The 27,609-nt window shown below is 47.9% G+C and overlaps 1 long non-coding RNA gene across 1 annotated transcript in view; it reads left to right on the top strand.

The window, feature by feature from the left end:
* LOC140385727 (uncharacterized) overlaps positions 1–27,609 on the top strand; it is a 50,396-nt gene that overhangs the window by 8,967 nt on the left and 13,820 nt on the right. Inside the window, exon 2 of the long non-coding RNA XR_011933429.1 lies at positions 12,966–13,238. This is a non-coding gene — a long non-coding RNA (uncharacterized lncRNA). The remainder of the gene's footprint in view (positions 1–12,965; positions 13,239–27,609) is intronic.

Below are 27,609 nucleotides of genomic sequence, written 5' to 3'. Positions count from 1 at the left end.
AAATTTGTAGTCCAGCAACTAAGGTTGCCGATATTCAGGACGCCAAAGCGTGTAATGAGGCAGTGGGGAAGGGAACACTGACAAAGGAGAGTACTTGCAGGCACGGAGATGGGTTGAAGTGTGTATACTTCAACGCAAGAAGCATCAGGAATAAGGTGGGTGAACTTAAAGCATTGATCGGTACTTGGGACTACGATGTGGTCGCCATCACGGAAACTTGGATAGAAGAGGGGCAGAAATGGTTGTTGGAGGTCCCTGGTTATAGATGTTTCAATAAGATTAGGGAGGGTGGTAAAAGAGGTGGGGGAGTGGCATTATTAATTAGAGATAGTATAACAGCTGCAGAAAGGCAGTTCGAGGAGTATCACCCTATTGAGGTAGTATGGGTTGAAGTCAGAAATAGGAAAGGAGCAGTCACTTTGTTAGGAGTTTTCTATAGGCCCCCCAATAGTAGCAGAGATGTGGAGGAACAGATTGGGAAACAGATTTTGGAAAGGTGCAGAAGTCATAGGGTAGTAGTCATGGGCGACTTTAACTTCCCAAATATTGAGTGGAAACTCTTCAGATCAAATAGTTTGGATGGGGTGGTGTTTGTGCAGTGTGTCCAGGAAGCTTTTCTAACACAGTATGTAGATTGGCTGACCAGAGGAGGGGCAATATTGGATTTAGTACTGGGTAATGAGCCAGGGCAAGTGATAGATTTGTTAGTGGGGGAGCATTTTGGAGATAGTGACCACAATTCTGTGACTTTCACTTTAGTAATGGAGAGGGATAGGTACATGCAACAGGGCAAGGTTTACAATTGGGGGAAGGGTAAATACGATGTTGTCAGACAAGAATTGAAGTGCATAAGTTGGGAACATAGGCTGGCAGGGAAGGACACAAGTGAAATGTGGAACTTGTTCAAGGAACAGGTGCTACGTGTCCTTGATATGTATGTCCCTGTCAGGCAGGGAAGAGATGGTCGAGTGAGGGAACCATGGTTGACAAGAGAGGTTGAATGTCTTGTTAAGAGGAAAAAGGTGACTTATGTAAGGCTGAGGAAACAAGGTTCAGACAGGGCATTGGAGGGATACAAGATAGCCAGGAGGGAACTGAAGAAAGGGATTAGGAGAGCTAAGAGAGGGCATGAACAATCTTTGGCGGGTAGGATCAAGGAAAACCCCAAGGCCTTTTACACATATGTGAGAAATATGAGAATGACTAGAGCGAGGGTAGGTCCGATCAAGGACAGTAGCGGGAGATTGTGTATTGAGTCTAAAGAGAGAGGAGAGGTCTTGAACGAGTACTTTTCTTCTGTATTTACAAATGAGAGGGGCGATATTGTTGGAGAGGACAGTGTGAAACAGATTGGTAAGCTCGAGGAAATACTTGTTAGGAAGGAAGATGTGTTGGGCATTTTGAAAAACTTGAGGATAGACAAGTCCCCCGGGCCTGACGGGATATATCCAAGGATTCTATGGGAAGCAAGAGATGAAATTGCAGAGCCGTTGGCAATGATCTTTTCGTCCTCACTGTCAACAGGGGTGGTACCAGGGGATTGGAGAGTGGCGAATGTCGTGCCCCTGTTCAAAAAAGGGACTAGGGATAACCCTGGGAATTACAGGCCAGTTAGTCTTACTTCGGTGGTAGACAAAGTAATGGAAAGGGTACTGAAGGATAGGATTTCTGAGCATCTGGAAAGACACTGCTTGATTAGGGATTGTCAGCACGGATTTGTGAGGGGTAGGTCTTGCCTTACAAATCATATTGAATTCTTTGAGGAGGTGACCAAGCATGTGGATGAAGGTAAAGCAGTGGATGTAGTGTACATGGATTTTAGTAAGGCATTTGATAAAGTTCCCCATGGTAGGCTTATGCAGAAAGTAAGGAGGCATGGGATAGTGGGAAATTTGGCCAGTTGGATAACAAACTGGCTAACCGATAGAAGTCAGAGAGTGGTGGTGGATGGCAAATATTCAGCCTGGATCCCAGTTACCAGTGGCGTACCGCAGGGATCAGTTCTGGGTCCTCTGCTGTTTGTGATTTTCATTAATGACTTGGATGAGGGAGTTGAAGGGTGGGTCAGTAAATTTGCAGACGATACGAAGATTGGTGGAGTTGTGGATAGTAAGGAGGGCTGTTGTCGGCTGCAAAGAGACATAGATAGGATGCAGAGCTGGGCTGAGAAGTGGCAGATGGAGTTTAACCCTGAAAAGTGTGAGGTTGTCCATTTTGGAAGGACAAATATGAATGCGGAATACAGGGTTAACGGTAGAGTTCTTGGCAATGTGGAGGAGCAGAGAGATCTTGGGGTCTATGTTCATACATCTTTGAAAGTTGCCACTCAAGTTGATAGAGCTGTGAAGAAGGCCTATGGTGTGCTCGCGTTCATTAACAGAGGGATTGAATTTAAGAGCCGTGAGGTGATGATGCAGCTGTACAAAACTTTGGTAAGGCCACATTTGGAGTACTGTGTACAGTTCTGGTCGCCTCATTTTAGGAAGGATGTGGAAGCTTTGGAAAAGGTACAAAGAAGATTTACCAGGATGTTGCCTGGAATGGAGAGTAGGTCTTACGAGGAAAGGTTGAGGGTGCTAGGCTTTTTCTCATTCGAGCGGAGAAGGATGAGGGGCGACTTGATAGAGGTTTATAAGATGATCAGGGGAATAGATAGAGTAGACAGTCAGAGACTTTTTCCCCGGGTGGAACAAACCATTACAAGGGGACATAAATTTAAGGTGAAAGGTGGAAGATATAGGAGGGATATCAGAGGTAGGTTCTTTACCCAGAGAGTAGTGGGGGCATGGAATGCACTGCCTGTGGAAGTAGTTGAGTCGGAAACATTAGGGACCTTCAAGCAGCTATTGGATAGGTACATGGATTACAGTAAAATTATAGTGTAGATTTATTTGTTCTCAAGGGCAGCACGGTAGCATTGTGGATAGCACATTGCTTCACAGCTCCAGGTTCCCAGGTTCGATTCCAGCTTGGGTCACTGTCTGTGCGGAGTCTGCACGTCCTCCCCGTGTCTGCGTGGGTTTCCTCCGGGTGCTCCGGTTTCCTCCCACAGTCCAAAGATGTGCAGGGTAGGTGGATTGACCATGATAAATTGCCCTTAATGTCCAAATTGCCCTTGGTGTTGGGTGGAAGTGTTGAGTTTGGGTAGGGTGCTCTTTCCAAGAGCCGGTGCAGACTCAAAGGGCCGAATGGCCTCCTTCTGCACTGTAAATTCAATGTTAATCTATCTAGGACAAAGGTTCGGCACAACATCGTGGGCCGAAGGGCCTGTTCTGTGCTGTATTTTTCTATGTTCTATGTTCTAGAGGGTGGTGAGCATCTGGAATGAGCTGCCAGTGGCAGTGGTAGAGGCGGGCACAATTTATCACTTTAAAAAACAGTTAGACAGTTACATGGGCAGGGTGGGTAGAGAGAGATATGGGCCAAATGCGGGCAAGTGGGACTAGCTTAGTGGGAGGCTTTCAAATGGCAGTTGAAAGGAATACAGGACCGGCATGTTCCTGTGAGGAAGAAAGATAAATACAGCAATTTTCGGGAACCTTGGATGACGAGTGATATTGTAGGCCTCGTCAAAAAGAAAAAGGAGGCATTTGTCAGGGCTAAAAGGCTGGGAACAGACGAAGCCTGCGTGGAATATAAGGAAAGTAGGAAGGAACTTAAGCAAGGAGTCAGGAGGGCTAGAAGGGGTCACGAAAAGTCATTGGCAAATAGGGTTAAGGAAAATCCCAAGGCTTTTTACACGTACATAAAAAGCAAGAGGGTAACCAGGGAAAGGGTTGGCCCACTGAAGGATAGGCAAGGGAATCTATGTGTGGAGCCAGAGGAAATGGGCGAGGTACTAAATTAATACTTTGCATCAGTATTCACCAAAGAGAAGGAATTGGTAGATGTTGAGTCTGGAGAACGGGGTGTAGATAGCCTGGGTCACATTGTGATCCAAAAAGACGAGGTGTTGGGTGTCTTAAAAAATATTAAGGTAGATAAGTCCCCAGGGCCTGATGGGATCTACCCCAGAATACTGAAGGAGGCTGGAGAGGAAATTGCTGAGGCCTTGACAGAAATCTTTGGATCCTCGCTGTCTTCAGGGGATGTCCCGGAGGACTGGAGAATAGCCAATGTTGTTCCTCTGTTTAAGAAGGGTAGCAAGGATAATCCCGGGAACTACAGGCCGGTGAGCCTTACTTCAGTGGTAGGGAAATTACTGGAGAGAATTCTTCGAGACAGGATCTACTCCCATTTGGAAGCAAATGGACGTATTAGTGAGAGGCAGCACGGTTTTGTGCAGGGGAGGTCGTGTCTCACTAACTTGATAGAGTTTTTCGAGGAGGTCACTAAGATGATTGATGCAGGTAGGGCAGTAGATGTTGTCTATATGGACTTCAGTAAGGCCTTTGACAAGGTCCCTCATGGTAGACTAGTACAAAAGGTGAAGTCACACGGGATCAGGGGTGAGCTGGCAAGGTGGATACAGAACTGGCTAGGCCACAGAAGGCAGAGAGTAGCAATGGAGGGATGCTTTTCTAATTGGAGGGCTGTGACCAGTGGTGTTCCACAGGGATCAGTGCTGGGACCTTTGCTCTTTGTAGTATATATAAATAATTTGGAGGAAAATGTAACTGGTCTGATTAGTAAGTTTGCAGACGACACAAAGGTTGGTGGAATTGTGGATAGCGATGAGGACTGTCGGAGGATACAGCAGGATTTAGATTGTCTGGAGACTTGGGCGGAGAGGTGGCAGATGGAGTTTAATCCGGACACATGTGAGGTAATGCATTTTGGAAGGTCTAATGCAGGTAGGGAATATACAGTGAATGGTAGAACCCTCAAGAGTATTGAAAGTCAAAGAGATCTAGGAGTACAGGTCCACAGGTCATTGAAAGGGACAACACAGGTGAGAAGGTAGTCAAGAAGGCATACGGCATGTTTGCCTTCATTGGCCGGGGCATTGAGTATAAGAATTGGCAAGTCATGTTGCAGCTGTATAGAACCTTAGTTAGGCCACACTTGGAGTATAGTGTTCAATTCTGGTCGCCACACTACCAGAAGGATGTGGAGGCTTTAGAGAGGGTGCAGAAGAGATTTACCAGAATGTTGCCTGGTATGGAGGGCATTAGCTATGAGGAGCGATTGAATAAACTCGGTTTGTTCTCACTGGAACGAAGGAGGTTGAGGGGAGACCTGATAGAGGTATACAAAATTATGAGGGGCATAGACAGAGTGGATAGTCAGAGGCTTTTCCCCAGGGTAGAGGGGTCAATTACTAGGGGGCATAGGTTTAAGGTGAGAGGGGCAAGGTTTAGAGTAGATGTACGAGGCAAGTTTTTTACGCAGAGGGTAGTGGGTGCCTGGAACTCTCTACCGGAGGAGGTAGTGGAAGCAGGGACGATGGGGACATTTAAGGGGCATCTTGACAAATATATGAATAGGATGGGAATAGAAGGATACGGACCCAGGAAGTGTAGAAGATTGTAGTTTAGTCGGTGTAGAGGGTGCCATCTCTGCTACTCCACTACTGGGCCGATATCTGGGGTTTGAGTATCTGTGTGTGTCTCTCTCCAGCTGGCACTGAAACTTCAGAGGCCAGGGGATGCCGCACTGGGACACCTCCACGGAAGAGAGCACTGAATCAAGCCTGCCGTTTATCCCTAACCGGAAGCCTGAGGCTTATATCACACAGATATCCAGACCCCCACCAATGCCCAGGTGATTCTCTCTCTTGCCGGTGGTGCAACACCCACCCGGTTCCTACTTCGCTGGAGTAGCTTTCCCAAGAGAGAGAATAGGACACTGCTGTTTATTACCTAACCAGCAGCCTGTCCTGAGTGAATCGTTCAAGATGACCCTAGATTCTCGAACCCGGAATTAAGGTGAGGAATATCTTAACAATGACTTGGTCAGAGATCGCTGGTGAGAGATTGAAGAATTTAAACGACTCCAATTATCTGCAAATCAAGGAATCAAATGCAAAACCCAGGTCAAAATCATCAAACAGAAGAAATTATAATAAAATCTTAAACTCTAACACAAACTAAGTCTATTCAGAAAGTACTATAACGGACACAACGTAAAATCTTATTGTTACACAGTTTTAGCAATGACACAGAACACAAATCAAGTCCCCTTCCCCAAAGCCTCAACCACTATCAAGGTCAAGGGAGTTTCGCAAGCTGCTGCAGGGTACTTACAGTCACAGGCTGCAGGAGGTCAAGTCAAAGGTGGAGAGGTCAAGCCAAGAGAGCCTCAATCGAAACACAGCCCCTTTTATATCCGTTTTACCTGGCTTTTTCCTGTGTTCGGCCAGCCCCTTTTGCATTGAATCCATAAGGTTTAAAGTTCCCGCTGGTCCTGCCCCCTTTGAGCCGGTCAGACCTGTCAAGATGGGAGTACCTCCCCTAGGTCCGCCGCCAGTCTGCTTTTTGAGATAACGAGGTTGAGCTCCCTTGTGAAGATTTTCAAAGTCTTCCATCTGCTCTGGAGATCGCTGCTATGTTGATGGGGTGTTGATTGGATACTGCTCTGGTGGAGGCAAAGTCATTTACATCTGCATGGGGCTATGACCATCCCATTGTCCTGCTTGCAGGCTGGCCCCTTACAGCATTACCATGCCCCTTTGTCTCTGTGTTTAATCTTATCTAGTTGTCTGGCTCCTTCTTCCTTGTAGCTCCTGGGGGGGGTTTGTAAATACCTATGCCCCTACTCAGCTCAGCGGACCAAGCCTGCTGGGAAATCTGGTTACGTTCTTTTGGCTGACAAATGTCCAGTTTACAGTCTCTGGGTTTTATTCTTGGGCAGTCCAAAAAGGGCCGAATTGCCCGAAAACCTTACAGATGCCCCTTCGATACGTCCCTACCTGCTTGGACCGCATCGACACAGGTGAAGGGCAATAATTTCCTTTTGTGTGGACCGTAGGCCCCCCCTCAACAACATGCGAAACTACAAGTCCCAAGACAGTTCCCTTAATCTAGGCTACCCCTAATTTCATTGAAAGGGAAAGACAAGACCATACTTAATTCAAACACACAGTAACATACACACATCTCACCGGAACCCCAAACGTAAGGGTCCCTGTACATATATCACAATCAAGTAACTGAAACCCGCGAATCCATACAACTATTTACATTTGAATCTCTTTATTTCACTAAGGATCCTCTTTTCTGGACTGCACTTCGCTTCTTCCCGTTGAAGGCTCTTCATTTTTCCTCCGTCGTCGATACCTGCAGCTGAGAGGTTCAGTACAACTGAGGCGACAGCATAATGTACCCCCTGGTACAACATTTTCTTTGTGGGGACAAACACTAAACCATTCTCAGGCCCCCCTGGTGGTGATCGGACAGTTGTGAGGGTCGATTGGTTGGGCTGTGGGCAGGGGTCGCTTTACCTGAACCAGCAGTTCGGTAGCTTTTACAGTCATCCCTTCCCTGGGCGTTACACATCCCTCCCCAGTGCGGTCAATTCATCCCGTTCCCTGGGTTCTGCCATCACCTTACAAAAGTGATCGATGCCCCTTGTGGACATGCCTTGGTAGACCCCCATAAACACAAATAAATGCCCTGGTCAGAAGCCCACCACTTATCCCAGCAAACGGTGATCCTACCCGGTGACCCCGTGATGGTCCGGTAGGTGTTGTTGTCCAGGCGTTCCCAGTCCGAGGACTGATCCCTCATGTCCAGGCTCAGCTTCCTGAGCCACCACCATCTCCCCAAAGGAATGTCCCCCTTACAGGTTAAACACACCCGCCTGCCCTCAGTTACCCTAACCCGGTCAGTCGCCACCTGTATCTCCTCGCAGAGTACAGAGGCCTCTCCATAGGTGAAGCTCTGGTGGCTGGAGTACCTGGTCGAGTTTGACCCCAGCCACCCAGGCCACCTCCCCAGGTGTGAGTAGCGGGTCTGCTCTGTGGCCACCTGGTCTCCCTGTCCGGTAGTGACAAGAGGGGCTCTGCCGCCAGAGCACCCATAGACGAAGGACTCTTCTGTCTCGCCTCTGCGGCGTTCTCCCGGTCCCACCATCGCCAAGATCATCAGCAAGCTCCACATCGTCGGGTGCCCCATCTGTAAAAGAGACAAAACACATCCTTGCCTCTACAGAACTACCTACCTTAAAGTGCATGGCTTCTATCCAGCGGCAGCGGCAGCTCCCGCTTTGAAGTTGGGAAATCGACATGAAATTGCCGCAGCCTGTCTGTGATTCTGTGTCCACAGCACGGCTCCACCAGGGTCCTAGTGCCTGCTGCTCAAACATTATTTCACTGCATTATGCGGTTCTGTGATCCCACGATCCTAAATAACCCACACACCACTAAACATTAATTAGAACTAACAGGGGGGGAATGCTATATACAATGCCACCCGTCTCCGGGTGGCCAAATTAAAACTGGACCCCGCTATACTGGGGCTGTTCACCTGTTTGGACCAACGGCTCGGGCCAGACCTCCCCCTCCCGGGGGTCCGGACTGCCCCTTGCCTCTCTTTCCCCAAAGGGGTTCGGGGATCCCTTTCTGCTCCCTCCGGAGACTGGGCTACCTGTGGCAGCACTGGATAATGTCCTACATCCCTCACCGTTCCCTTCTACTGGGGACCATCTTACCGGGGGCTTGGAGACCCGATTGCTCCTTCGTCCCCTGGATGGTTCCCACGCCCAAGGTGATACCTCCCTCTCCTCTGCCTCCCTAGCCTCTATACTAAGGCAGGCCACCTGACCCACAGGTAATGGCTTGGGAATCATTACTGTCCCTGGGCTGGGTGCTTGCAGCACTGTCGGTTTCTTTGGGACTGCCCCTTCGGGACAGCACCTTGTCACCGGTTGTGTGACCGTGGAGTCAGGGACCTCCCCCACCGTCGTTAATTCTACGGGGGGTTTCTCCACTACCACCCCCAGTCTTCCCCCCACCTTGCTCTTTCTTGCCTTTATGGGGTGGAACAATTTAAATTGACTGATGTGGCGTTCGCATGGGTCCCACCTTAAGGGATTTAAACTGCAAATAGCCGCTGAGGCAGCCTCCAGAATGGGACCCTGCACCTGGACCGGACCAGGGTCTAGGGCTAGAACTACCCCTGCGCTCCCTTTTTCCTGAGGCTGCTCCCTGGGTAGTCATACGGGTTCTTGTGGTGTGGGTGCGGGCAGGCCCTGGCCCGTTGCCATTTCCACCTGTCCCGACCCAGCTGCTAGGCTCTGCAAAAAGGCTAAAGGTTTTTTTAAATCGATGGTTTCCGGGGCAGCTACTCCTGCCGCCGGGGTCTGACTCTCTACTACGGGAGCCCTCTCCTCCTTGCTAGGGTTCTCACACTCCCTCTTGAAATGCCCGGTCTTTCCACACCCATAGCATACCGGTCTCTTGTCGGAGGTCCGGGAGCCCTCATGCTTCCACTCGCTCTTAGGGGGTGCTGGTGTGATTCCATGCACCTGACCCTTATGGGGCTTTTCCTCAATCCTCTCCCCATTGCGATATGCAAGGGTGAGTTTTCTAAGGACCTCTGCCTCATTAAGGTCCGGACTCTGCGGGTCGAACCAGTGTTCGGCCTTTGCCCTAACGTGAGGGAGACAGTTAGCCACGAGGGTCTTCAACCAGTGGGCTGTTCTCTCATCTAAATTCTGCCTATCCGCGGGAGTCCCGCACGCCTCCACATAGACAGTCCACAGCCTGTCTGCGAACATATTTGGCGATTCCCCTAGCTGCTGCTTGGTTTCCCCCACCCTCAAGCCCATTGCCTCCAGAACAGCAGTCCGTGCTGCCACCCATGTGTCAGGTCGTCCCCCATTCCCGGAGGTCACTGCCCTGCATAGTTGGGGATCTAGGGTCATCAGGAGCATCCTTATTTGCTCCCCCTCGTCGCAGTCATTAATGCTGGCAGCCTGCTCCACCTCCATAAAATGAAGCGACGGATCCCCTTTTGGAGTTAGCCTGGGAACGTGGGCCACCATCCCCCTGAGCGCGGATGCCCCATGAGGAATGATAATGTCGCCCTCAACCGGTCCCCTATTCGCCAGCCCCGCCGGGGGACCATACCTTCTCTGCCTGACAGGGCACATCTGCCCTACCTGGGGTTCCTGCTCCTCCGCCTCCCCGGCGTCCAGCTCTCCTGCCCCGTTGGGTAGCCCCCCTGTCCCCGGGCTAACTACCCATATAGGCGATGCCGCTATCTGGGGATACACCACTGACCCCCCTTGGACCTGCCTCTGACCGGGCGGTCTGAACCCTACCTGCTGACCCGGCCCCATCACCGGCATCCCAGGCAGCGGTCTGTCCCCATCCCATGGGGACCCACATACGAAACCAGGCGGACACGCCGCCAGCTGGGGGTACCCTGCCGACCCCCCTTGGACTTGCCCCTGAACGTGCAGTCCGATCCCCCCCTGCCGACCCGGACACAATCCCGGCGCCTCAGGAGGCGGTCTATTCCCCTTAGCCTTTGGGGAATCATCCGCTGCGAGGAGCCCCTTGCCCCTTGGGAACCCCCCAGGACCTACCAGGTGTACCTGTCCCCTGACCTTGGACAAGGTCTCCTCCAACTCTGTTATCCGTGCCTGGCACGGCCCGTGAGCACAGTCCCCTACTTCCTCGCGAGCCACTCGGTACGCTGCCTGGATGTCCCGGTACTTCCCCTCCAGCTTCCTACACTGCTCTGTACTCCAAGCATAGAGTTCCTGGAGCCTCCATTCCTTTGTCTTACCCTCCACTATCTGGCAGTGGAGATATTCCTTCTCGCACCGGTTAGACTCGCTTTCCTGTAGGCTGTCCTGTTTCATTTCTGCCAATTCCTCCCGCAGTCGTTCCGCTGCGCTAGCGCTGTCCCCTGCGCTGGCCCTAACTTCTCCCAACTCCTGCTCTAATTCTTCGACCCTTCGCTCTGTTTTGACTACCTGCTGGGACAAGCAGACCAGCCAAACTGCCTTCTCCAAGTGCCTTTTGTGTGCCTTACTTTCTGTCCATGCGGCCGCCACCATTACGGGTCGCTCCGCATTGATTAGTTCTGAGACCCAAGGGTTGGTGAGGTTGACCTTTTGCCACATATACGAGGAGATTCTCTCCTCCATTTTACTTCGTTCCCTCACCCCCTCTGCCAAGTCACATACTCCAAACCACCGGGCTCCTGCCGCGGTCGCCATTGTAGAGGGTGCCATCTCTGCTACTCCACTACTGGGCCGATATCTGGGGTTTGAGTATCTGTGTGTGTCTCTCTCCAGCTGGCACTGAAACTTCAGAGGCCAGGGGATGCCGCACTGGGACACCTCCACGGAAGAGAGCACTGAATCAAGCCTGCCGTTTATCCCTAACCGGAAGCCTGAGGCTTATATCACACAGATATCCAGACCCCCACCAATGCCCAGGTGATTCTCTCTCTTGCCGGTGGTGCAACACCCACCCGGTTCCTACTTCGCTGGAGTAGCTTTCCCAAGAGAGAGAATAGGACACTGCTGTTTATTACCTAACCAGCAGCCTGTCCTGAGTGAATCGTTCAAGATGACCCTAGATTCTCGAACCCGGAATTAAGGTGAGGAATATCTTAACAATGACTTGGTCAGAAATCGCTGGTGAGAGATTGAAGAATTTAAACGACTCCAATTATCTGCAAATCAAGGAATCAAATGCAAAACCCAGGTCAAAATCATCAAACAGAAGAAATTATAATAAAATCTTAAACTCTAACACAAACTAAGTCTATTCAGAAAGTACTATAACGGACACAACGTAAAATCTTATTGTTACACAGTTTTAGCAATGACACAGAACACAAATCAAGTCCCCTTCCCCAAAGCCTCAACCACTATCAAGGTCAAGGGAGTTTCGCAAGCTGCTGCAGGGTACTTACAGTCACAGGCTGCAGGAGGTCAAGTCAAAGGCGGAGAGGTCAAGCCAAGAGAGCCTCAATCGAAACACAGCCCCTTTTATATCCGTTTTACCTGGCTTTTTCCTGTGTTCGGCCAGCCCCTTTTGCATTGAATCCATAAGGTTTAAAGTTCCCGCTGGTCCTGCCCCCTTTGAGCCGGTCAGACCTGTCAAGATGGGAGTACCTCCCCTAGGTCCGCCTCCAGTCTGCTTTTTGAGATAACGAGGTTGAGCTCCCTTGTGAAGATTTTCAAAGTCTTCCATCTGCTCTGGAGATCGCTGCTATGTTGATGGGGTGTTGATTGGATACTGCTCTGGTGGAGGCAAAGTCATTTACATCTGCATGGGGCTATGACCATCCCATTGTCCTGCTTGCAGGCTGGCCCCTTACAGCATTACCATGCCCCTTTGTCTCTGTGTTTAATCTTATCTAGTTGTCTGGCTCCTTCTTCCTTGTAGCTCCTGGGGGGGGTTTGTAAATACCTATGCCCCTACTCAGCTCAGCGGACCAAGCCTGCTGGGAAATCTGGTTACGTTCTTTTGGCTGACAAATGTCCAGTTTACAGTCTCTGGGTTTTATTCTTGGGCAGCCCAAAAAGGGCCGAATTGCCCGAAAACCTTACATCGGGCAGCATGGTCGGCACGGGCTTGGAGGGCCGAAGGGCCTGTTCCTGTGCTGTACATTTCTTTGTTCTTTGTTTGTTCTTTGATAGAAACTGGGCTCTTGGACAAGCTGGGCCAAAGGGCCTGTTTCCATTCTGTAAACATCTATGACATCAACCCAACCTGAGGGCCAATGGGGCTTTAGGTTTAGTATCACTTACAGTTTCTGTACTTCTTCATTAGCTCACTGTAGCAAGGGAGCAGCATTACCCATCAAAGGATCCCTTAATAATTTTAATGTCATTAGACCACCTCTCAACCTTCTAAATTTGAGACAATACAGCCCAATTTTATGCAACTCATCCTCACAATTTAACCCTTTAAAACCCCAGAATTATTCTGGTGAATTTGCACCCCATTCTCTGATGGCCAATATACCCTCCCTGAGGTGCGTGCTGAAAACTGAACACATTGCTCCAGATGCGGTCTGCCCAAGACTCTGGTATGTAATCTGCTCCATTCTGTATTCCAGCCCCCGAAGATAAAGAAAACGCTGTCCACTCTTGTTTACACAAGAATCAACATTTTCAGGAAGAGTAAAGTGAAATGGGACAAATCAAAACACAGTGACTCTGACCACAGCTCACCTCAGGGTCTCAGGCTCTCCTGGTTGCTGCTCTGCTTTCCGCTTCTGGCTCGATGATTCCCCGATGTGGTCAGATTTGTGGTGCTGTAAGAGAAGAAAGAAAATGAACACTGGAAAGAAACAGAAAAAGGAGGCATATCATTTTAAAATAAACAACAGGTACAGTTAACAAAGCAGGTTGAACGTCTGGGGCAGTAGTCTTAGGTTGGAACTTGGCTATTCAAATTTATCCTGAGGTATCATCAAACCTATTAATTTCCATCACTTTTCTGCTTTAATTTCTAAATGATTTTGTAGCTATGTATATTATGTTTGACTAGTAATATTGCTGAAATATATTCCACAGCTGAACATTGTTATTTATTTTAGAGGTCCCATCCTATAGAATTCTGGGGAAGTGACCTCTGTATAATGGTGATTTGTGTGTTCTTTGGGGATGCTCTCCTTCCCAATATCAGCACATACTGCAGGCAGCGAGGGCGGCCAGGGCCCCGGGGCAACCAAGGCCCCGGGGCGTTAGCAGCGAGAAAGTTAGGGAGCCAGCAGTGAGAGCGGCAGTGAGTCCCGGGGCTTCAAAATCTAATAACTTCTATTTAATTAATGTTAAACACAGAGTATTTGAAGATAACAGGGTGAACAGATGCTAGATTTGTTCATTATACTTCAATTGTATAAAATGAAGTCAGCCAGCACTGGCATCCGCAGTAATTTGCTTTTATGCCTCGTGTGTTGGGGAGGAATATGCTGGGATAGTTTGTGTCTCTGCTCAGCAGGCTTGAAAATCATCCTGCATCAGATAAAGACTAGCGATGGATTCATCCTTCTGCCATATGCATTGATCAGAATTAACGTGATAGCAGAGGGAGAACAATAAGATTCGCTGCTGTGGAAGAAGTCTTTTGTCTCTATCCTCGGAGGGAAAATAAGCATACTGCGATTGGCAATTTAAATTGCAGAATGGTGGAAGGATTATGCAAAATCTCATGCTTTGATTATACACAAATTTGTCCGGAGACAAAACTACATCAACATTGGAAAACCGAAGTTGCGTTGTGGGCACATTACCCTGAAAGGAACAAGATATGGCTTAGTCCCAGTGTTCGGGCATTTAAATTACTTGATTGTACACGCATTTTTCATGTTGAAACACTTTTAGTATTGACGTTGGTTCAATTCCATGCAAACGACTCTCCTAGACCAAATGGCCGCTGCTCTAAACAAATGCCTGGGTAAACAGTCACTCCCAGCCACTTTCTTATCAAATATAGACAACTGTGCAGTGAAACAAAAGGTGAAGGATTCCATGATGGCTGAATTTCAAGATTGACAAAATATTAGATGAAGATTCCAGTACAAAGGCAGGGTTGCTGGCAGGCGGTCTGAGACTGGTCGTACCTTCTGTCAATTTGAGAGTCAACACAGAAAGCGAGCCTGTGATGGTGACTCAGGTGTTTGAACCAGAGAAATGCACAGGGAATGGTTAATCAATGTGATTTCAAGTATTATTAAGTGACAAACTGCCAGCTGCGAAAAAAATTGTGTTTTTGAAGTAACCCATGAAACAAATTCTTCTGAGGCTGAAAACAGTGATGGTGACTGTCATGTAGGAATTTGAATCCAGTGATGAATATATTGATGGTCGATTCATTCAACCGCGCAGTTCTGGACAGCAGTTGTACTTCTACAGCATGTGGCATTGATTGGCTTAACTGCTACCTGGAGTCTGTCGATGAGGCTGACCGGCGGAAGGTCAAGGAGTATGAAAGCTCTACCTGTTTCAGGTTTGGAGACGAAACGTCTTCCAAAAGGGGTAGTCCTTGCTTACAAAATAGCAAGGATTAGTCTGTTCAACGGTACTGATATGGGCTCTAGCGAGATACCTCTATTATTAAATTAATCTGCAATGAGAAAGGTTCAGATGATACGAGACAGCGAATGATAGGGTGCATTTGGGGAAAAACACAGAACTACATTTTACTCGTCAGGCCTTTACTGCCTGCCACTTAGGAAGCCAGATATTTCTCGCTATGAAATTTGGTTAACTTCTGGGAATAAGAATTTGGTGGACAAAAAGATTATTATTTGAAGTTTGACAGTGTTCATGCCACAAAACCTGAAAGCTCGATTGCGCGAGGAGTGGTTGATAAAGGATACAATGACGTTATTGAGCAAATCATGACACAAGTGTGAAATGTGTGAAACCCCTATTAATTACAGCCCAGTCCCAGGGCACCTCCGAATACACTGGCATCAGCTTGGGTGGGTTTCTTGGGGATCGTTTGTTGTGACCGACATCCTTGCTATGAGCAACTACCACTTATTTGCGGCTTCCTGAAAACCTGTTCCAGTATCAGCCCTCTCCCTAGGAGCGCCAACTAATATTGGCACATTCTCTGAGACTCTATGACTTCATTTTGGAAAGGCAGAATCAGCTTCTCAAATCATTATCGCAAAAATTACTATGTACCAGAAACAATGTACTCATAAATTAGTGAAATACAAATGTGCTGGGAGTCACAAAAATAGCTACTGATTACAGGGATTCACCCAAAATAACCACGGGCCCCTTGGAAATTCTCCAAGGCCACATTTTGAAAACCGAACTTCAATTGATCATTCCAACTGCAAAATATGATAACTCACTTTACATGTTCAATTTTTAGATGATCGCGAGTCATTACTACATTAATATGAGAGTCATAGATTCCATGCTGATCTGTATCTCAACTCGATTTAGCCAACTTTGATCACTGCCCTTTGTGTGAAAAAGTGCCTTCCGATATCTGTTTAGAAAGACCTTTCTCTAATTTAAGATTATGCTCCCATGTTTTGGATCCTCCATGAGAGGACATTTTCTCTGTGTCTACCCTATCAAATCTCTTTCTCATTTAAAATCTCTTGATTGAGAAATGGGACAATCTTAGATTTATAGTAGTATTTGCATAATTGTGCACTAGTGTGACATTGTCTAAAACTAATTTCTCTCAACCTTCATCAATGTGGGAAGTGTTAGACTGAACTAGGCTATCTTGTGTTTTCATGGTCTACATCACCTGTCAGAAAATCTCTTGAAAAAACTTTATTTTTGGAATAATATTTGTGTCTTATTTTCACATCACATTTGGTGACGACTTCATTTTCAAAACCCCCATATATTTTTATTCTGTAAAATATAAGTTAATATTCATGAAAAACATTTGCTCCACTGTGGACAATTTTAGAAAAGTTAATTGGACAGGATTCATAGAATCATAGAATAGTTACAGCACAGAAGGAGACCATCTGGCCCATTGGTAGAGGGATTGAGTTTCAGAGCCATGAGGTCATGTTGCAGCTGTACAAAACTCTGGTGCGGCCGCATTTGGAGTATCGCGTGCAATTCTGGTCGCCGCATTATAGGAAGGATGTGGAAGCATTGGAAAGGGTGCAGAGGGGATTTACCAGAATGTTGCCTGGTATGGAGGGAAGATCTTATGAGGAAAGGCTGAGGGACTTGAGGCTGTTTTCGTTAGAGAGAAGAAGGTTAAGAGGTGACTTAATTGAGGCATACAAGATGATCAGAGGATTGGATAGGGTGGACAGTGAGAGTCTTTTTCCTTGGATGGTGATGTCTAGCACGAGGGGACATAGCTTTAAATTGAGGGGAGCTAGATATCGGACAGATGTCAGAGGTAGGTTCATTACTCAGAGAGTAGTAAGGGCGTGGAATGCCCTGCCTGCAACAGTAGTGGACTCGCCAACACTAAGGGCATTCAAATGGTCAATGAATGGACATATGGACGATAAGGGAATAGTGTAGATGGGCTTTAGAGTGGTTTCACAGGTCGGCGCAACATCGAGGGCCGAAGGGCCTGTACTGCGCTGTAATGTTCTATGTTCTATGCCCTTAATGAACGTGTCTCTAATTAGCAGGTTAGAATGTTCAGCGGCTGAAATGGCCTGGCAATCACAGTCTCTCACCAGGGCGAGCAGGGCACAGCAGAAATCTTCCACAGACTCACCGGGAAGTTGGTACCGCGTGGACAGGAGGTGCCTGGCATAGATCTTGTTGGTCTGCTGAGCGTAGTTCTCCTTCAGTAGCGCCATGGCCTCTGCGTAGGTAGGCACTTCCAGGATGAGGGGAAAGACATCGGAGCTCAGCCGTGTGTACAGAATCTGGAGCTTCTGTGCTTCTGGGATTGGGTCTGTCGCAAATCCGATGTATGCTTCAAAGCAAGCTAGCCAATGTGCGAAGTCCTTTTTGGCGTTGTCTGCTTGAGGGTGCAGCTGCAGGCGATCCGGCTTGATGCAGAGATCCATCTTTGTGAAATCTCTGTGTAATAAATTGATGCACTGTCAATTACGACAAGACAAGAGTAGAGAGTAATCAAGGCTTTATTACACAGATGTGTGACCTACAGCTGCTACCAAAATGGCTGCAGTTCGGAGAGCAGACACATTTATACTCCGCCTACCGGGCGGGGCCAGCAGGCAGGGATCTACCCCTGTACCTGTAGTACAGGGGCCTTACCATAATACCCTCGTATGCAGTGCAGTATATACAATATAATACAACAGTGATGACTACCACATCCACAAAAGCTCAGGTGCGCAGACTGGAAATAATGATGAAAAATTTTTGTCAGGGGTAACGAAAGGAGGCCACACCAAGTTGCAGAGAAAAACAAAATGTATTTTGTTTAACACGTTAACTATTATGCACAACTCCAGTATTTCCCTACTGGGTCTTTCCTTACTGGCGGCTCTATTTCTACAAAGGCACATGAACTTAGTTAAGGGTCTCCCGTCCCCTTATCGGGGCAGCTCGTATTCTGCAAGCTCCGCAGGGTAGTGTATCATCCCTACCCTGTAAGACCCGTGCATATTATAACCTTCCCCTCCCCCCAAAGTCTGAAAAATCCTCCGAAGACTGGCGAAGGAGGGTGCCAGACCGTCTTTTGGCTGGGCGTATAAAGGGCATACGCTGCCTTCGGTACAAACGAGATGGCTGCAGTTCCAGAGGCTGTGAATCAGAGGGTTCCCCATTGGAGATCACCGATGTTTGCATCTCTTGAGTCCGATTCAACGACCTCCGTCATCTTGGTATCCTGACCTCCTTGGTATCCCACGGACAGCCGCAGATGCTGTTCTGGAGGAGGTTGCCGAAGATGAAGTTTCACCATGGCCTGATCAGGCAGCAGAAGCGGTTTCCGAGGACAAGGAACTTTTCAAAGAAGATGTCTCCTGGACCGAAGATGGTCGAGGTGCTGTTTCATACCATGACTTTGGGCTTGCACCTGATAGGACACAGGCCCTGTTTGGCGAAGGATTATGCCAGGGACCCACTGGGCGCCGTCAGTGAGGATTCGAACAAACACCGAGTCACCTGATACAAAATCCCCGGAAGGTCGATGTCGAGAGGGACAACACCCCTGCTGCTCCTGGTTGTGTCGTACTTTCACACCCATGGCCTGGAAAAATTATGTTAAGGCGGGTCCGAAGTCACTTGCAGTGGGGGCTACCCCAGTGGCTGCGTGCGGAGTGGTCGTGTAATTAAACAAAAAATGAGCCATCCTGGTGTCCATCAGTCCCGATGATAGTTTCTTAATACCGCGTTTAAAAGTTTGCACCACTCGTTCTGCTAAACCATTCAAAGCCAAGTGGTGTGGGGTGGTACAAATATGCCGCACTCCATTTGCATTCAGAAACACGGAGAACTTCTCACTCATGAAAAGAATGCTGTTATCAGTGACAAGTACTTCAGGGAGGCCATGCGTGCAAAACGCTAAACGCAACTTCTCGTTGGTTGCCCTGATGTGGTTCCTGCCATCTTGTGCACCTGAAGCCACTTTGAATGTGTGTCAATCACTAACAGGAACATGAACCCCTGAAAGGGACCTGCAAAGCCAGCATGCAACTGCGCCCCCGGCTCTCCTGATCATTCCAAATGATGCAGGGGTGCAGCCGGCACGGTACCCGATGTTCTTGGCAAACAGAGCCACCAATCTGATTTCACTGTCGAGGTCTGGCCACCATATGTAGTTGTGTGCCAGAATTTTCATCTTGGACATGCCTGGATGATCGTTGTGGAGGTCTTTCAGAATTAACTCCTGCCCCTTGGCCAGGACGACTACACAACAGGATGTCATCATCCACACTAAATTCAGACAGCTTAGAGGAAAATGCCTTCAACACGCCTGGGAGCTGTCGATGCTGTCCCCGTATAAGATCATGTGCCAAACCTTGGAAAGGATCAGGTCCACCTGGGTCCATCACAGATCTGTGATGCCGTGACAGGCAAAGAGTTCATGGAATTCAGGGTCACAATCACCTCAGGCGGCATGGGGTAGACAAGGGGCCTGTTGATAAAGGCAACTGGTTCAGAGCGTTTGCATTCTCAATTTGAGTCCCCAGTCTATACTCAAAGAAATACTCATGAGCAACAAGTAACAGGGCCCAAAGCTAGATGTACGCGGAAGCAGTGGGCGGAATCGCTTTATCCTCTCTGAAGAATCTGAGTAAAGGCTTATGATCCGAAACAAGTGAAATGGTGGCCGTAGACATACTGATGAAAGCGTTTCATGGTGAACACCACTGCCTGATCTCCCTTATCTATCTGCAGGTACTTACTTTCAGCTGCAGCCAACGTACAGGAGGCGAAAGCGATCGGCTATTACCTTCCATCCTCTATGCGGTGGGACAGGTCGGCTCCAATGAAAAATGAAAATGATGCCATAGCGGGAGGCATTGCATGTGATGAGCAAGGGCCTGGCGGGATCGTAATGGATCAGTAGCCCAGAAGACATCAACTGTCCTTTCGGCGGCACGATCGGCTTGGGTCACTATCTGTGCGGAGTATGCACGTTGTTCCCGTGTCTGTGTGGGTTTCCTCCGGGTCCTCCGGTTTCCTCCCAAAGTCCCAAAGACATGCTGTTAGGTGAATTGGACATTCTGAATTCTCCCTCTCTGTACCTGAACAGGTGCCGTAATGTGGCGACTAGAGGATTTTCACAGTAACTTCATTGCAGTGTTAATGTAAGCCTACTTGTGACAATAATAAAGATTATTACCATTATTCCCTGCCAAACAGCTGCTTCCTGCGGCCAGCCCAAAGTCCACTCGCGATCCTTTTTCAGAAGGAGGTGCAAGAGAGCCAATGTGGTAGTCAAGTTAATAATTAATGAGACCAAGGAAAGATCGAAGCTCCCAGACATTCGTCAGGGTGGGGGCCTGTTGGATAGCGTTCACCTTCTCCGCGATGGGATGGAGGCCTTTGCAATCCATCCGATAGCCAAGGTAGATCACCTCCTACGCATTAAACATGCATTTAGCACTCTGCAGGTGGACACCAGCTTCACCAAACCGTTTTAACACAGCCTCCAGGTTATCCAAGTGCTCTTGTCCAGAGGCATCCGTGACCTAGAGGAAGATAAACAGTGACACACGAGAGCCTCCTCAGGATGCCTTCCATCACCCGCTTAAAAATAGGTGGAGGACACTCCGAAAAGCAGCCCTGTATACTCATATAGGCTCTGGTTCGTGAATGAATGCTCTCCTGCAAGCTTTGCATCGAGATTCTCAATGCGGGCCAAACTTCAGCCAAACCACTGGAATTTGTCTGAAGAAGTGCTGCAACTGCAGCTGCAGGTGATGCAGACAGTTGCAGCCCAACAAGCTGGGCCCGTGCCCTTTTACCATGATGAGCGGGAGGCATGCCAACTGATGCCCATAAACCACCGGGGTTATAGTAGTATCTGTGATATCCAACGGTTCTCTCATCTAGGTAGCCAATCTGACCTGGGTTCTTACCAAATCCAGGGTCTGACTCCCATCTTAATGCGATCAAACGTCCACTGACTGATCACTGAGACTGCTGTGCTGGTGTCCAACTCCTTGTCTAGCAGGTGTCCATTGACATCTACCGCAAATGTAATGGGGGCCAATCGGGGGTGGGGGGGGTGGGGAATCTGCTGCATAATGCAACTGCAAACAGTCATCTTCCTCCTCAGGCTCAGCTAAGTAGAAAGTCCAGGCCCTGGGTTGACGGCGGCCACTACCATGGTGTCTGGACCTCTGGTTCATCCGTGGCCTGCGCTCACACCAAGATCGGCGACCATATGCCCCACAATGACCTGGCTCCCCCGTGACAGACTCCGGGGAAGATTCCTGCTGGGAAAGCTCACTCTTCAGACACTGGGACAGGCCTATTCGACATTCGGTCCAGGTCAGGCGACGGGGTGGTGAGGAATTCCAGAACGGGAGGGGGCGCGCCCTAGGGCGTTCTCCTCTATTCCTTGCATTTCCTGCACTTTGTGCTTTTGTGGGAGAGCGCAATCTGGAAGGCCTGTTGCAAAGTTAGGGAAAGTTCGGCTAGCAGTTTTTTCCATGAGGCTGCATTGTTTATGCCGCAAACCAAGCGGTCATGTATCATTTCAGAAAAGGCAGCAGAACTCCGCAATGTGTATGGAACTCAGCAATTTTTCGCAGCCTCAATAAAAAATTGTTGGTGGACTCACCCAGGGTTCTTTCAGCGGTATTAAACCGGTAACGCTGTACTATTACCAACAGGGTCAGATTAATGGCGCCACACTAACTCCACAAGCTCATCGAAAGTTTTAGTATCTGTGGCCGCTGGGTTGGTAAGGTTTTGAATGACTCCAAACGTATGTGCGACGCAGGCAGTAAGCAAAATTATATTATTGGCCCTGAAAAAGTACCGCATCCTCTGTGCGTACCGATTACAGTCTTCCAGTCTGCCATCAACATGTGCAAACATCCGAAAAGATCATCATGATAAAAAATCCAACCTTTATCCAAGAGATGTAGGGAGGTGGCTGAGCAGTGTCGATAGTGAACCAGTCTTTATCCTCGTTTGCATTTCGTAAGAAGCAACAAAAGAAGTCCACACCGAGTTGTAGAGAAAAACAAAACTTATTTTATTTAACACATTAACCTTTATGTACCGCTCCAGTAGTTCCCTACTGGGTCTTCTCTAGTCGGTACCTGACTGGCAGACTCTATTTATACAAAGGCGCATGAACTTAGTTAAGGGTCCCCTGCCCCCATAGTGCGGGAGCTTGTATTCTGCAAGCTCCATGGGATAGTGGATCATCCCTACCCCATAAGATCCGTGTGTGTTATAACACAAACTTTATGATTGCTTCCGGTCTCTGAGGTTTCTCTAGCCAATTTCACCAATTGCTTCACTTTTCAGCTCTGGCCTTAACTCAAATGAACAGTATCCTGTTCCAAATCAGTTTCTGCTTTTTCCTTTAAGTTCAAGCTCCCTGGAAACTTCTATTCGTTCTATAGTTTCCAACTAGCTGTTCTTTAGTTTCTGGTGTTCTTTTGGGAAGTCTGCCTTTTTTGCAACTCCTCTGTCCTGCTTCTGCTTTTGGCAGAGCTAAGAGTAGTTCTCTCTATAGCTTCCTAACTACAAATGCCATGAATTTAGCTAAAAGCAATCACATGGTCTGTCTCTCCTAAAGTGGCCCCTGGTTGCTAAGCAACATCGCATTCTTCCCCCAAGCTCATGTTTACTTCTCCTGTCATAAACTCTCAACACAATGCAGCCACAGTTTGAACTGAAACCATAAACCCCCATACATGTGAGCACCTTCGTTTAACCTGAATCTAACTAGAGTTGTACCCCTTCCTACACAAAAAAGCTAAATTAAACCCATTTAAATCTAGACCTTGTTACAAATATTTAACAGTACAATTATAGTTTACTTAAAGCTGCCTCTGTTTCTTGAAACCTGATAACCTGTTTCAAATAATCTGTGAAAGGTGTTGGTTGAGAGTACATTGGGATAATCCCCCTGACAGTACTATGGGATCTTTAAGTTTGACCTATGAACAAAAGGTGTCCCCGTATAATGTCTCATCTGAAAAATAGCAGTCCTGCAATGCTACATAGACTTTTAGAGTGTACCGGAACATTTCCCCCCCAGAAATGTCACAATAGGCTGGTATACAGGTACAGTAAGTAATTAGGAAAGCTAACAGAATGTTATCGTTTATTGTGAGGGGAATTGATTACAAAAGTAGTCAGGTTATGCTTCAGTTGTACAAAGCATTACTGTGTACACTATTCGTTTCCTTATTTAAGGAAAGATGTGAATTCTTTAGAAGCAGTTCAGAGAAGGTTTACTAGACTAATACCAGGGTTGCCTTAAGAGGAATGGTTGGAGAGGTTAAGCTTGTATCCGCTGGAGTTGAGAAGAGTAAGAGGCGACTTGATCAAAACCATTAAGATCCTGAGGGGTATTAACAGGGTGGATGTGGAGAGGAGGTTTCCTCTTGTAGGAGAATCTAGAACTAGGAGTCACTGTTTAAAAGTTAGGTGTCGATCATTGAAGATGGAGATGAGGAGAAATTGTTTCTCCCAGGAACTCTCTTCCTCAAAAGACATTGGAAGCAGATTCTTTGAATATTTTTAAAGCAGAGCTAGACAGATTCTTGATTAACAAGGGGGTCGTAGGTTATTAGGAGAATGTGGAGTTGACGTTACAATCAGATCAGCCATGATCTTGTCGAATGGCAGAGAAGGCTCGAGGGGCCAAGTGGCCTGCTGCTCCTAATTTGCATGTTTGTATTTACGTCCATAGAATCCATAGACTCCCTAAAGTACAGAAGGAGGCCTTTCGGCACACCGAGTTTGCACTGAACCTCTGAAAGAGCGCTCCACCTAGGCCCACTCTCCTGCCCTATCCGAGTAACCCTGTAACCCCACCTAACCTTTGTATGTACTTTATTCATAACAATATGTAAAATTACATTATAAAACATGTCAATTTGAAAATCACAAGTGCAATAACATTTTAATTGGCTCCATATATTGTGTTCCACTCTGAGGTGCCCCTATACCAGTCACCAGGGGTGGGTCACGGGCGGGTCACAGTAAGGTCGCGGTGCAATCAGTCCCGTCGTTCCAGTGGTAAACCCGATCATAGGAGAATCGCCGAACAGCCGCTATTGGCTTTTACATGGAGAATTGCAGCTGCTGCCGCCTTTTAAATGCAGGTAGAGATTTGGTGGCTTGTGGAGTCTTCTGGCCAGAAGCGGCAGCAGAGATTAGGTCACATGAATTGTCGAGAAGCGCTATCCAGGGATGTGTTTTAGGCGCCAAAGAAGAGAGCAGAGTTGCTTCGATTTTGCAGCTGCTGGCAGGTGAACGGTGGTGATCATGTTTTTTTGTTTAGGTAAGAGACGGCCAGAGACTCAAATAGGCAATTTACAAAAGAACAAGAACAAAGAACAAAGAAACGTACAGCACAGGAACAGGCCCTTCGGCCCTTCAAGCCCATGCCGACCATGCTGTCCGACTAAACTACAATCTTCTACACTTCCTGGGTCCGTATCCCTCTATTCCCATCCTATTCATGTATTTGTCAAGATGCCCCTTAAACGTCACTATCGTCCCTGCTTCCACCACCTCCTCCGGCAGCGAGTTCCAGGTACCCACTACCCTCTGTGTAAAAAAACGTGCCTCGTACATCTACTCTATACCTTGCCCCTCGCACCTTAAACCTATGCCCCCTAGTAATTGACCCCTCTACCCTGGGGAAAAGCCTCTGACTATCCACTCTGTCTATGCCCCTCATAATTTTGTCGACATCTATCAGGTCGCCCCTCAACCTCCGTCGTTCCAGTGAGAACAAACCAAGTTTATTCAACCGCTCCTCATAGCTAATGCCCTCCATACCAGGCAACATCCTGGTAAATCTCTTCTGCACCCTCTCTAAAGCCTCCACATCCTTCTGGAAGTGTGTCGACCAGAATTGAACACTATACTCCAAGTGTGGCCTAAATAAGGTTCTATACAGCTGCAACATGACTTGCCAATTCTTATATTCAATGCCCCAGCCAATTAAGGCAAGCATGCTGTATGCCTTCTGACTATCTTCTCCAGATGTGTTGCCCCTTTCAGTGACCTGTGGACCTGTACACCTAGATCTCTCTGACTTTCAATACTCTTGAGGGTTCCACCATTCACTGTATATTCCCTCCCTGCATTAGACCTTCCAAAATGCATTACCTCACATTTGTCCGGATTAAACTCCCATCTGCCATCTCTCCGCCCAAGTCTCCAAATGATCTAAATCCTGCTGTATCCTCTGAGAGTCCTCATCGCTAACCGCAATTCCACAAACCTTTGTGTCGTCTGCAAACTTACTAATCAGACCAGTTACATTTTCCTCCAAATCATTTATATATACTACGAACAGCAAAGGCCCCAGCACTGATCCCTGCGGAACACCACTGGTCACAGCCCTCCAATTAGAAAAGCACCCTTCCATTGCTACTCTCTGCCTTCTATGATCTAGCCAGTTCTGTATCCACCTTGCCAGCTCACCCCTGATCCCGTGTGACTTCACCTTTTGTACCAGTCTACCATGAGGGACCTTGTCAAAGGCCTTACTGAAGTCCATATAGACAACATCCACTGCCCTACCTGTATAAATCATCTTTGTGACCTCTTCGAAAAACTCTGTCAAGTTAGTGAGACACGACCTCCCCTTCACAAAACCGTGCTGCCTCTCACTAATACATCCATTTGCTTCCAAATGGGAGTAGATCCTGTCTCGAAGAATTCCCCCCAGTAATTTCCCTACCACTGACATAAGGCTCACCGGCCTGTAGTTCCCTGCATTATCCTTTCTACCCTTCTTAAACAAAGGAACAACATTGGCTATTCTCCAGTCCTCCAGGACATCACCTGAAGACAGTGAGGATCCAAAGATTTCTGTCAAGGCCTCAGCAATTTCCTCTCCAGCCTCCTTCAGTATTCTGGGGTAGATCCCATCAGGCCCTGGGGACTTATCTACCTTAATATTTTTCAAGACGCCCAACACCTCCTCTTTTTGGATCTCAATGTGACCCAGGCTACCTACACACCCTTCACCAGACTCAACATCTAACAATTCCTTCTCTTTGGTGAATACTGATGCAAAGTATTCATTTAGTACCTCGCCCATTTCTTCTGGCTCCACACATAGATTCCCTTGCCTATCCTTCAGTGGGCCAACCCTTTCCCTGGCTACCCTCTTGCTTTTTATGTACGTGTAAAAAGCCTTGGGATTTTCCTTAACTCTATTTGCCAATGACTTTTCATGACCCCTTCTAGCCCTCCTGACTCCTTGCTTAAGTTCCTTCCTACTTTCCTTATATTCCACACAGGCTACGTCTGTTCCCAGCCTTCTAGCCATGACAAATGCCTCCTTTTTCTTTTTGACGAGGCCTACAATATCTCTCGTTATCCAAGGTTCCCGAAATTTTCCGTATTTATCCTTCTTCCTCACAGGAACATGCCAGTCCTGAATTCCTTTCAACTGACACTTGAAAGCCTCCCACATGTCAGATGTTGATTTACCCTCAAACATCCGCCCCCAATCTAGGTTCTTCAGTTCCTGCCTAATATTGTTATAATTAGCCTTCCCCCAATTTAGCACATTCACCCTTGGACCACTCTTATCCTTGTCCACCAGCACTTTAAAACTTACTGAATTGTGGTCACTGTTCCCGAAATGCACCCCTACTGAAACATCTACCACCTGGCTGGGCTCAATCCCCAATACCAGGTCCAGTACAGCCCCTTCCCTAGTTGGACTGTCTACATATTGTTTTAAAAAGCCCTCCTGGATGCTCCTTACAAACTCTGCCCCGTCTAAGCCCCTAGCACTAAGTGAGTCCCAGTCAATATTGGGGAAGTTGAAGTCTCCCATCACAACAACCCTGTTGTTTTTACTCTTTTCCAAAATCTGTCTACCTATCTGCTCCTCTATCTCCCGTTGGCTGTTGGGAGGCCTGTAGTAAACCCCCAACATTGTGACTGCACCCTTTTTATTCCTGATCTCTACCCATATAGCCTCACTGCCCTCTGAGGTGTCCTCCCGTAGTACAGCTGTGATATTCTCCCTTACCAGTAGCGCAACTCCGCCACCCCTTCTACATCCCCCTCTATCCCCCCTGAAACATCTAAACCCTGGAACGTTTAGCTGCCAATCCTGTCCTTCCCTCAACCAGGTCTCTGTAATGGCAACAACATCATAGTTCTAAGTACAAATCCAAGCTCTAAGTTCATCTGCCTTACCCATAATACTTCTTGCATTAAAACATATGCACTTCAGGCCACCAGACCCGCTGTGTTCAGCAACATCTCCCTGTCTGCTCTGCCTCAGAGCCATACTGGCCCTATTCCCTCGTTCTCCCTCAATGCTTTCACCTTTTGACCTATTGCACCAGTGCCCACTCCCCTGCCATACTAGTTTAAACCCTCCCGTGTGACACCTGCAAACCTCACGGCCAGGATATTTATGCCTCTCCAGTTTAGATGCAACCCTTCTTATACAGGTCACACCTGCCCCGGAAGAGCTCCCAGTGGTCCAGATAACGGAAACTCTCCCTCCTACACCAGCTGTTTAGCCACGTGTTTAGCTGTTCTATCTTACTATTTCTAGCCTCACTGGCACGTGGCACAGGGAGTAATCCCGAGATTACAACCCTAGAGGTCCTGTCTTTTAACTTTCTGCCTAGCTCCCTGAACTCC

The sequence above is a fragment of the Scyliorhinus torazame genome, chromosome 11 (genome assembly GCF_047496885.1).
Source record: "Scyliorhinus torazame isolate Kashiwa2021f chromosome 11, sScyTor2.1, whole genome shotgun sequence".
In the NCBI taxonomy this organism is placed as follows: Eukaryota; Metazoa; Chordata; class Chondrichthyes; order Carcharhiniformes; family Scyliorhinidae; genus Scyliorhinus; species Scyliorhinus torazame.
This window is presented reverse-complemented; position numbering and strand designations above follow the sequence as displayed.